Source organism: Sporothrix brasiliensis (assembly GCF_000820605.1).
Source record: "Sporothrix brasiliensis 5110 chromosome Unknown Cont17, whole genome shotgun sequence".
In the NCBI taxonomy this organism is placed as follows: domain Eukaryota; kingdom Fungi; phylum Ascomycota; class Sordariomycetes; order Ophiostomatales; family Ophiostomataceae; genus Sporothrix; species Sporothrix brasiliensis.
In genome coordinates, this window is record NW_024467136.1 from 4,344,504 (window position 1) to 4,358,070 (window position 13,567).

Genomic DNA, 13,567 nt, shown 5'->3' on the forward strand with positions numbered 1-13,567 from the left:
TGATCAGAATTGCCAATTTCTGTCCTCTAGTTTACAAATATTCCAGGCGGCTCGAACAGTCGTTGGCGCTTACGGAAAGGCCTGGCCCAACTGAGCAAAAAGCCCTGGTTGCTTTACCGGCGTACTGGGAACCGCTGCGGCACACTGGCACTGCCCTGTTGTGGCGTTCTGAGGGTATCTTAAGGTACCATGAAGAAGTTTTGAGAGCCGCCTCCTATTGGTCCGTTTAGGCCCGCTTTTTTTGAATCCGCTCCGTTCATTGGCTGTTTGGAGACTTTGCAGATTGTTGTAGCCTGATTGGTTCGTCACGTTAACGGCCCCTAGTTTTTCGCCTATTTAAGCTCTTTTATTCGTTAGAATCGTTTTTTTACTCTACTTTTTCGTTAGTTTTTAACGTAAAATCGATTTAATTCGTTAAAGGGGGGTTTTATAGTCCGTTTTTATAGGTCCGGTTTATTTGGTCTATTTTTAACCTTTATACTTTTTAGTCGTATTTTTTAGTTACGTTTTCGTGTTTAAATTAGGTTTATTTATTATAAAAAGCCTTAAATTTTCTTTATAAAACGGTACTATTTATAGTATTATAACATTATTTATAATACCGTTAAGTGTTTTTTACCCTTTTTCACCTATTAAACGTGACGTACCCTCGACCCCGATTAATACATATAGTCTATAACGTAACCTTTCACTTACTATAGAATATAAGAATCATTTTTTCACTCTTTCTTCGAAGAACAAAGATTGGAATTTAATCCTTGTAATATACAACTAATTCCGTATAATAATTTATTAATTTATCGATTCTTTTTCGTATTTTTATTACCGAGTTTATCGAGATTTATTAAATAAACCTTCGAAACTTTTAATTTTTAAGTGGTTTAAGGTTAAAATATTTAATTTAACCCTTTTCCGGTTATTTACCTTTTTTAAACTTATTAAAAAAAATTCTTTTTAAACTTTTTTATCGATTATAATTTTTAAAAACGACGGATTAATATTCGAATTAAAGTTTCCGGTAAAAGGAAAAGGTAATATTATTACGCGTAGACTCCCTTTACGGGAGTCTAGTATTACGCTAAGTCACGTACCGTTTAACTAAGTCATATAACGGTTATATTAAACCTTTTCTCCGACCTTAAGTTTATATAAATAGTTTATAAAATCAACAATCATTTATCATATATTATATTATACTATTATTTAAGACTTATACTATTATAAAGTATTTTAAATCGTAATATATATAAAACTTTACTTTTTATTTTATTATTTAATATCTTAAAGTTAATAATATTATTACGTATAAACTCCTTTTACGGGAGTCTAGTATTACGTTAAGTTACGTACCGTTTAATTAAGTTATATAACGGTTATATTAAACCTTTTCTCCGACCTTAAATTTATATAAATAGTTTATAAAATTAATAATCATTTATTATATATTATATTATACTATTATTTAAGACTTATACTATTATAAGGTATTTTAAATCGTAATATATATAAGACTTTACTTTTTATTCCGTTATTTAATATCTCGAAGTTAATAACGTACTACGTTTAAACGTAATATTTAATAGTAACTTTTTATTTTTAAGTAACCCCGATTATTAAGTTTACTCAAGGGTTACGTAAAACCTTTTTTACTCGAAATACGATAAATAATCCGTAACTTTTTATTAAAACGTAATAAAAACGTTAAGTACACTTTTATCGACGTATTTTACGATAAACTTTTATAAACGGTTAAACTCTCGTTAATTTTTTTTATTAATAAAACCTTTACTTATCGTTTTACGGTTTCGTAATACGAAAAAAGTAATAAATAACTTTAAATATAACGAAATAACCCGTAAAAAATACTCGATACGACCTTTAAACGACGACGACGTTTTAAAAAATAACTTAATTAACGTCGTAACAGGATTTAAAAACGACGAGTTATCGTCGAACCGTTTTTAAAATATTTTAAACGTATTTAAAACCTTCGACGAGTTTATAAACCGGTATTTTACTACTAATATAAAGTATTCGGTATTAATTACGACGAGTAACGAAAATACGAAAAACGATAGTATTTTTTATTATTAATTAACTTTTTAACTTTAATAACTTTTAATCGACGAAACTATTATAATTATATTATAAAATAATACTACCTTTTATAAAGATATTTCGTAACCTTTAACTTTTATTATAATTATTATAAATTAGTTACTTAATAACAAAGACGAGGACGATAATCCTTTTACGGTACTTTTAACCGTAAATACTATTAAAACTTTAAAAAAGTATAAAAAAACGGAGTTAACCGATTTAATAAACCTTTTAATTATTTTAAAAATTAAGTATACGTCGGACCCACCTTTAAACGAACGTATATAGTAATAATTAACTTTTAAAGGTTTTATACGTGTAATAAAAAACCGTTTTTAAAATTAGTCCGTTAGTTTTTAACCTTTAACTTTTATTACGAAACACCGGTTTACTTTAATAATTATAACGACTCGTAAAGTAATAACTTTTTTAACTTTATTACTTACTTTTTTAACGTTAATAAGTTTACCGATAATATCCGTCTTTTTAAACTAAGTAACGGGTTTTTTATACGAGGAAAAAGACGAACTCTTTAATAATAATAGTTATCGTTCGAATCTTAAAAGTTTACCTTAATAAAGGTTTTAAAACTAGTTAAACCGTCTTTAAACGTTATACTTATAATATATTATTATACTATTAACTACTCGTCGTATAACGTTAGTTAAAAACGAGATACGAAGATATAAGTTTACGTATTTCGAAGTAAAACGACGGGTTATTAACGTGGACGAATTACCGAACTTTTACGAACCTTAACGTATACTTATTTAAATAAGTTTAAACTACGGTATCCGACGGTCACCGTTTTACGAAGGTTTAATAACTTTTAACGTTAATATAAAAAACGATTTCTTTTACTTAACGTTATACGAAAGACTTTAAGGTTAAGTAATATTACTCTTTATTTAAAGAATAAATTAAATAAACCGTTACGATTAACCGTATAAAAAAATATAATAAGTAAAAGAATATAAGTATTCGTATTAATAATAAATAAAATATTAAAACTATTCTACTTTTTATCTCCGTTTTTAATTATACTACCGTTTTTTAAAACAACGTAAATACGACCGGTTTTATAAATAACTTCCTTTAAAATATAAAAAACTAAAAAATATATAATCCTTTTAACCGTATTAACGTAACTATCGTTAAAGACTTATAAACCCGTTTTAGTAGTAAAGTATACGAATAATACCGAAGTTTATTAATATAAATAAAGTATTAAATAACTATTAGTTTACTTTAGAAAAAGCCTCTCTTTAAAAATAAGTTTTATATTAAACCTATTAATATTATATAATAATTATAACGTCATATAATCACTTTCGATAACTTTTAGTCCGTAAAAACATTTAAACTTAAGGTTACGTTTATAATATAATATAACCGTTTCGTAAACTATTAAAATAACGAGACCGTTATAAATACGTTATATAATTAATTATATTATAAACTTTAATTATTTATTAACGAACTACTTTACGGTATATTACTACCCGACTATTAAAATAAAATAATTTTTAATCGTTATTATATAGTATTAAACCCGTACTTTTTCTTTAAGTATCGTCTTTTTTTTATCGATACCGTATAAGTAAATTAAATAAGTCGTATCGTTTATTATTATTAATTACACTTAACCGGAAACTAACGTTACGTTTAATATTAATCTAGTTTAAAACGATCGTTTTAACGACCGTTACTTTTATTTTAACGGAGATAAATAATATAATAAGCCTTTTTACGACCGAAGTCGTAACCGTTTTAAAAATAACGTTAACGATTACCGATCTTAGTCTTAATAACGTAACTACGGTTAAAATAAAGAATTTCGGTGTAACGACGATAAAAATAAACGAGACGACTCGAAAGACGGTTATAAACTATACCGTTATTATAACGTAAATAAGTTTTACGGTCGTATAAACGTATATTTAAAAGGAGACTTTTAAAACGATAATAATTACGGTTATAACTATAATTAACGGGATAAGTCTTTAAATAAAGACTATTAAAGTTACGAGTTAGTATTTTATAACTATAACACTTTTTTTTAAAAATAATATATTTATATACTATTTCGTTAAATTTACTTAAAATAATTCACCGTTATATAAACGTTATTATAATAACGATCCCGTATTTATAAACCGTATAACTACCTTCGTTTAAAAAGGTTTTCACTTCGTCTTTTATATCTTTTCCACTACTAATATAAATATAACCGTATTTATATATTATACCTTAAAACAGTTATTTTAAATAAATAACGATATAAATAACTTTACTTTAAAATAAACGAGTTAAAAATCCGTTTTACGGTTATACTATTATAATACCTTTTACGGTAACCTTTTAACACTTAAAACGTTATAAATAGTAATATATACTTAATTTAACGTAACACTTTAATTAACCTTAATATATATTATTTATAAAAGGATAGTAAAATTAGTCGTAATCCTTCGTATATATATCGACTTACGTTTATATTAATTAAAGTATAACGTTAAAGTATTAATAAAACTTTAACTTAAAACCGTAACCTTTAAAAATATAATACTTTTAAACGTTACGGACTTTTTATACCTTTTTACGGAAATTTTAAACGACGATATTATTAACGTCTCGTTATTATTTAATAAAAAGTTATTGAAGTCCGACGAGTATACTTTACTTATAGTCCTCGTATACTTCTCGACGAATAACTTTAAATACGAAATATACGTCGATACGGACGTATTAAACTACCTCGTCGTCGGTATATAACTTATAAAAAATACTATAAATATTCGTTATATAAAGTATAATAATATAGTTATTACTATTAATAACGATATAAAAATCTATTAAAAAATAATATTTAATATTTACCTTTTTAATACTATTAATTATATAAAAGTTTTAAATTACGTTATTATTTAAACTAACGTAGTTAATAAACTAAGTTTAAACCTTTTTATTAATAATAAAGTATTAAACGACTTTAACGTTATTATAAACGTTTAAACTACGACGATCTATTATAAAAGACTCCGTAATATACGGTTATACGGACGTATCGAACGTTACGGACTATAATAATACGTAATATATAAAGTACGAACGAATACTAACTTATAGTTTATTATATATACCGTATATAATATTTTAATTAATTATAACGACCTTCTTTTAAATAGTAAAAATAATCTTTTATTACCCGTTATCGAATACTAGTTTACCGTCTTTTAAATATATACTTTTAATACGTTCCTTTTACACTCGTATAATTACGAGTTTTTATTTTATAATTATACCGACCGACCCGTTTTAATAAATTAAAATATAATACTCGGTTATATTAAAACGTTTAATAATTAAAATATAATAAATACGGGATACTACTAATTATACGTCGATACCGTATATTAAATTCGGGAATAATAAAATATAAAATTTAACGAAGATACGGATACACTCGTAACCGAATACTATAAAGTATTACGTTCGTCGTCGTTAAACTATACCTTTTTCTCGTTTTTAAAAGGTACGGGTTGAACTTATAATAACTTTAAAGACGGTTTAACTACTCCTCGTAATTACAAGACCGATAATATAACGTTTCTTTTATAAGACTACGTAAATCGATTAGTATTATTATACGGGTTAAAAATACTACGGTTTACGTTAATTATAAAAACTTAAAACGGTGTTTTTATTTACGTAATAAACCTTATTATAAAAGTTAAATATTAAATACTCGTTTTATAATACCGGGAAATATTCCGTAATCGAAGTATTATATTTATATTAAATAAATATAAAATACGAATCGACCTTATAAATAACTAGTAAAACTAATAACGAAATATTAAGTTTTATCCTTTAAACTTTAAAGACGTCGTTATAGTCGACGTTTTTTATAATAAATAGTAAAAACCGGTAAAATAAAATACTTACGTAACGACGTTTTTATTACTTACTTTATATTCATAGTTTAAAGGATAGTTAATAATATACGTAAAAACCATATCGTAGTTAACTTATATTTATTAAATAAAATTACTATTTTTAACGTTTACTTATTATTTAATTAAAATAATATAATATAAACCGTAATAAGTAAAAAACTTTACTTAATATATAATATAATAATATTCTTTTATTAATTACCGGTATACTTAAACTACCGTTAACACTTTACCGTTATTAATAAAAAAGGACTTAAATACTTTAACGTAGTTTTAATAAGTTTACGAAATACCCCGGCCTTTATATAACGTTTTATAAACCGTTTTTTAAAACTTATATACGACTTTATAAAAACTTATATTAACGATATTATCGTTTTTAACGATAACGTTAACGATTATCTTTAATATTTAAAGACCGTATTTAAACTCTTTATAATTAACCGTTTTTACGTATCCGTAAAGAAAACCTTTTTCGTTTTTACTTTTATACGTCTTTTAAGTTATATAATTAATAAAAAAGGTATTACTTATATAAACGACCGTATTAAAGTATTTTTTAATATAACTTTCCCGACCTTATTAACGGACTTATTTTATTACTTAAAATTAATAGAATTTTTACATATTAATATTATATAGTTCGACGTTAAAGTAAAACCTTTATAAAATCTTAAAACCGTATTAACGAAATAAAGTACTAAGTATTACGGTCTCGAAAACCGACTTAACTAAAATAAACAAAAGGTTATTATTAAACGATTAACCTTCGAACTTACGTCGAAGTTACTCGAATCTTTCGAGTCCTTTTAATATACGTTATATTAATAAATACATTTATTTTATTATAACGTTTTAATATACCTTTTTTATTAAATAAATTCGTATAAAAAAAGGTTCGATATATTCTTTTTTTAATTATTCGGGTCTTAAAACGGTATATCGATACTTAGTAAAGATATTCTTTAAAAAAGGATACGTTCTTTTACTTTTCTTTTACACGTCTTTTTATTTTACGAGAAAGTATACGAAGTATCCGAGTTTAAAGTCGTTAATATTACTTAAGTATTTATTAAAATATAAAAGATAGTCTAGTTTAATAAAAACCTTATAGTAGTTTTAACGGATTATACGTTAATTAAAAATATTATTATATATACCTTATTAAAAACGTTAAACTTAAATAAAGTAAACCTTAAACTAGTATTAATAATTAATTAAATATTTTAATTTCGTTTATAAATCTTATATATCTTTAATAAACTAAATATAATCCCCGATACCCTTTTACGGTTTTTAACGTAAGTTTAAAAGGATCCGTTAAAAGATAACGATATTTTTAAAGATATAACGTATTAAGATCACTTATTACGTTTTAATTAATAAATAACGAAGTATATAATACGTTACGAATTACGTAAACCCCGTTACTCGTACTACTTTTATATATTAAAACTTACTTATAAGACTAGTATTATATAATATCGTTAATTAACGACGAATCCGTAACTATATACGATACGACCTTTCGTTATAACCTTTTAAAAGTATATAACACCGACTTTAACTTCCGTATTATTAAATAAATCCTTTTTAATATAAAGACCGTTTTAAAAAACTTTATTAAAGATTTATAAATTAATATTTACGGTTTTTTATAAGATTTATAAAACGGGTTATTATATTACTACGACGTATATAATAACCCCGAACTTTATATTCTTACGGTATTAAAACGTTAAATTTTAAAGTTAGTATATAATAATTTTTATTACTTTAATTAAAAACGTATAAAAACGTAGTTAAACGGTTTCTTTATACGAAAAAAACGAAGGAAGATCCGGAAGTATATTAAATATTATTATATATATTAAATAAACTAAATATTACGTTTAAAACCCGTTAAGTCGTTTTACTCGATTTAATCACCGGAATTACTATACTATACTATAAATATAAACTTTATCGTCGTTATACTAAAGGTATTAGTAATTTATACTTTATAATACGTATAAGGTTACGATATATTAAATAACTTATACACTATTTTTTATAACGTTTTTAAAAAAACGTTTTTAATACTTAAAAATACGTATTATATAATTATAAACTAAACCACTTAACTTTTTAACGTATTTTTATACGTAAATTAAAGTATTTTAAAACGAATTATTAACGATAAAGACTTAAAATTTATTTTAAACGTATAATACGAGATATTTCGTCGTTTACGTATAATATTACTTATATTTACGGTATATTACGTTTAAACCGACGGATTATTCGAAAGGAAGAATTAAACTATCGAGATCGTTTTATAGTTTTATTATATTAAAAGTCCCGATACTTTATAAGTAAATATTATTCCGGTATTATAATTTTAATTAAATAATATAAAGTTATCGGTTATTAGTTACTCGTTAAACGAGTTCGTATTTAATTTCCGTCCGTTTAACTTTATTAATTTAATAACGTTTATAAAAACGAATAAACGGATTATTAAAATAATAACGATTTAACGTTATATTTATTAAAAGGATATTATAAATCTTATTAATATCGTAAATACGTAAATTAAGTTTCGATATAATAAAAAACACCGTTTAATAAAATACGTAGTCGATAATAAAGTTTTTATTTACTTATATTATAATTACTACTTATTAAAAGATTAAAGTTAAAATTTAATTAATAACGTATCGGACCTTTTTAAATCTTTAAACGTATTAAGAAGTAAGTATACCGACTCGATATTCCGACCGTATAAAATATCCACTTTATATTTAACGTAATATACTTATATAAAACCTTTACCGGACCGGATTCTTTTAAATATACGATACCGTTACTAAGTTTTTTAACGTAAAATAACGTACTCGGTATAAATAACGAGAATAACCATTATAAGGTCGAACGAATTATCGTATATCGACTCTTTTATACTCGTCGGACTTTTATAATAAACTACTTAGTTAAATAATTAAACTATTTATATTATAACGATTAATTTATTAATTAAAAGTTACTTTTCGATAACGTTAACGAATTAGTAAACGATTATAATACGGTATACTTTAATATTACGGTATATTTATAAAACGTATTAAATATAAGTAACTACGTCGTCGATACTAATAACTTATCGAACGAGTAACGGAATATTAATATAATACTTTTATAACTTAAACGTTAACGAAAAAGACCGTTTAAAACGGTAACCTTTAATAATAAACTACCGTTTTTTAAACTACTTTAAAAGTCGTTATAAGAATATTAATAACTATTATATAAAGAATAATAATATTTTAATACCGTTTATACGTAATTTATTACCGTTTACTTTATATATTTACTTATATTTTATATCGTTTTTATAAATAAACGAACTTATACTACCCGTTATCGTTACGAATAATTATAATACGGTTATTTAATATAATAAAACTTTTTTTAATACTTTATTTATTCTTTTACTATACCTTTTACTCTTTTATTCTTCTTTTTTACGTATACTTAAATTTATATTATTATATTTTAAATAATCCTTTTCAAGTTATTTATTAAATATTCTTTTTATTTACTTTTATACTACCGTTTTTATTTACCGTTATATACTTTATAACCTTTTAAATATACGTACCTTTTTATTAAAAACGTATATTTATTATCGTACCTTTTTAAATAAAATATAACTATTACGTCGTTTATAAATACTATAATATCCCGTACTTTTTACTACACTCTTTTTTTTATTAAAATATAATATATAAAAGTCTTTCCTTTTACTTTATAAAATAATAAACTAAAACTCTTTTTAAACCTTTTATCTTTACTTATTATTATAACCTTTTAAAACGATAGTATTAATTAAAACGTTAATTAAAATAAAATAGTTACTATTACGTTTATCGTTAATATCGTTTAAACCGTCTCCGTAATCGTCGATAAAGTTATTATTAACTTAATTATAATCGTTTAAAACGACCTTAATATAAAATCTATAAATAATAACGACTATAACGTTAACGATAGTTAAAACGTCGGTAATAATAATAAAGACGATAGTACGGGTTATAAAAAAGACGATAATAATAACGAGATCGATATAAACTACGATAATTATAACGAAGAGTACGATAATTAAGGTTAAACTATTATAAAGACTATTACGTTAATTATACTTATTAAACGTAAGTTAAAAAAGGTATACTTTACGACGGTCTTTTATAACGTTTATTATTTTTATCTTTCTTTTTTCGAGGATTTATAATCGAATAACGACCGGTTAAACTTAGTTTTTAACCGGATTTAATAAACCCCGGTTATTTTACGAAACCGTACGACGGTCCGTTTAACTACCGGGAAATTTTTAACCGATAAAAGAAAGTCGTTTATAAACGTTATATTATAATTTAAACCGTTTATCGTTATTAATATAATAAGTAACGGTTAAATTTATACGTTTTATAAAGGTAAAATATTTACGTATATTAAAATAACCTTTCCCTTTTTAAAACTTTTTAATATTATTACGGTCTTTTAATATATTACGAAAGTCTTTAAAAACGGTCGACCGGTCTTTTAATTTACCTTTATTCGACGTACCCGTTATAAATGTATTTTTATATATAAAAACAAAGTTATAGTTAGTAATAAAAAAACGGTGGACCCGTCTTTTTATATAATAATAGTCGTTATTAAAATCTTTAATAAATCGTTCTCTTATCCGTCCTTTATACTTATAAACTTATTTAATATAAATTTCCGATACTTTTTAACGACGTTTAACGTTAAAGGAAACCCGTTTTTTATACCGTTAAATAAACTTTAAAAAACCACCGTTTTAAACTAAAAGTCGTTATCGTTTATTAATACGGTAATTTAAAAATAAACCGACACTTTTTAAATAAGAACGGAAATAATATTTATTAATACGTTAATATCGATTTAATAAATATTATAAACCTTATTAAATTAAACACTCGATAACGTTACGGTCTTATAAAGAATAATTAAAGACGTTACGGGAGTCCGTAATACGGTATAAGTCTTATAAAATAAAGTAACCGAGATTTAAAATATTTTAAATAACTATTAAAGTATACTATTAACTACTTTAACTTAAATAGTAATATTCACGAACCTATTAACGTAATACTCGACGAACTAACCTAGTAATCGGTTTACGTAATATATAACCGTCTTTTTAAACCGTTTAATACACTTTTAATCGTAATAAAACCTTCGAGACACTACCCGTTCGTTTTTATTAATACGTTTTTAAGTTTAGACCGTTACTACGTTTACCCGACCCCGTCCTTCCTTACGTTTCTATTAGACCGGACCGTTTACGACGACGTCGTTATAACGTCGTATTATTACACTAGTAGTACTCGTACTTTAAGACTTAACGTTTATAAAGATAAATATTAACGATATTTAAACCGTATTATTATTTATCTTCTCCGTTTATTTCCTTTATTTTTAATATTATTTTTTTTAACGGATTTAATATAAACTACCGTCTTTTTATACGTTATTACCGTTTATTTCTTATAAAGTTTTTTATTTATTAAGTAATATATTACGGTATTTACTAGTAAAGGACGAAAATTTTTCACTATTACCCGATAAATATTACACGTAAACTCCTTTTACGGGAGTTTAACATCACGTTAAGTCACGTACCGTTTAACTAAACTATATAACGACTATATTAAACCTTTTCTCCGACCTTAAATTTATATAAATAGTTTATAGAATTAATAATCATTTATTATATATTATATTATACTATTATTTAAGACTTATACTATTATAAGGTATTCTAAATCGTGATATATATAAGACTTTACTTTTTATTCCGTTACTTAATATCTCGAAGTTAGTAACGTACTACGTTTAAGTGTAATAATATTTACTAGTAAAGGACGAAAATTATTTTTCGTTACCGTTTAATAAATGTTACGTATAAACTCCCTTTACGGGAGTTTAATATTATATTAAGTTACGTACTACTTAACTAATATAACGGTTATATTAGACCTTTTCTCCGACCTTAAGTTTATATAAATAGTTTATAAAATTAACAATTATTTATTATATATTATATTATACTATTATTTAAGACTTATATTATTATAAGGTATTTTAAATCGTGATATATGTAAGACTTCACTTCTTGTTCCGTTACTTAGTATCTCGAAACTAGTGACGTACTACGTATAAGTATAATAAATGTAGTAAATTTAACGTTTAAAATAATATTATAAGGTTCGTTATAATTATAAAAAACGACGTTATTACACTTATTTATTATAAGGTAGGTTTAAATACGTTTACGATATTTTTCGTAATCTTTTAACCCGATAAACTTTTTATACTCGAATTTTAACCTAATTATATAAATTCCTTTTTATTATAAACACTAAGTATCGAATTAAAATAAAAAAGGTAGTGTCGGAATCGTTAATTTATTACGGATGTTTTAATAGTCTTTTTATTATATTATTAATATAGTATATACTATAGTATAATATAATATATAACACCGTATAAAAAGTAGTAAAAAATAATAATCGAAGTTACTACTATATAAGTTTTAAAGGTTAATTTAATAAATCTTAATAAACTCGGTAATAAAAACATAAAAAGGAATCGATAAATTAATAAATTATATACGGAATTGGTTGTATATTACAAGGATTAGATTCCAATCTTCGTTCTTCGAAGAAAGAGTGAAAAGAGGATTCTTATATTTTATAGTAAGTGAAAGGTTACGTTATAAACTATATATATTAATCGGGGTCGAGGGTACGTTACGAAGGTTTATATATTAATCGGGGTCGAGGATACGTTACGAAGGTCGAGGATACGTTACGTTTAATAAGTAAAAAAGGGTAAAAAACACTTAACGGTATTATAAATAATATTATAATATTATAAATAGTATTATTTTATAAAGAAAATTTAAGACTTTTTATAAAAACGGACCGGAAAAGTAAACTATTAATAAGATTTCTTTAAAATTTTAATATCGTTTAATTCGTTTAAACCGTATAAAACTTTTAAACGTAGTAAAATATACACGTATCGTTTATATTATACGTAAATTCGTTTTAAATACGTACCGTTACTATTATCGTTATTATTATTATAAAAGAAAGGGTTTTTTAAATCTTTAAATTACTTTACCTTTCGTCTCTTTCGTCGTAAACTTTTTATAAGTCTTTATAAAATTAAACTAATTAAAGACCGTTATTTCGATTATATTCGTCGTATCCGACGATTCGTGAAATTTTTCACGTTTTACTTTATTTTAACTATACTTTCGTCTTACTTTTTTCTTACGGTCGTATAAGTGAATTATTATTAACTTTTAACTATTACGTATATTTTCACTTTAATATTAACATTACGTTTCATCTCTTTTCGGATTAAAACTACTTTTATTGTTTGTCTATCTCCCACCCCGGCAACCTTGAAAGCGAATTGTACTAGGCAGAATT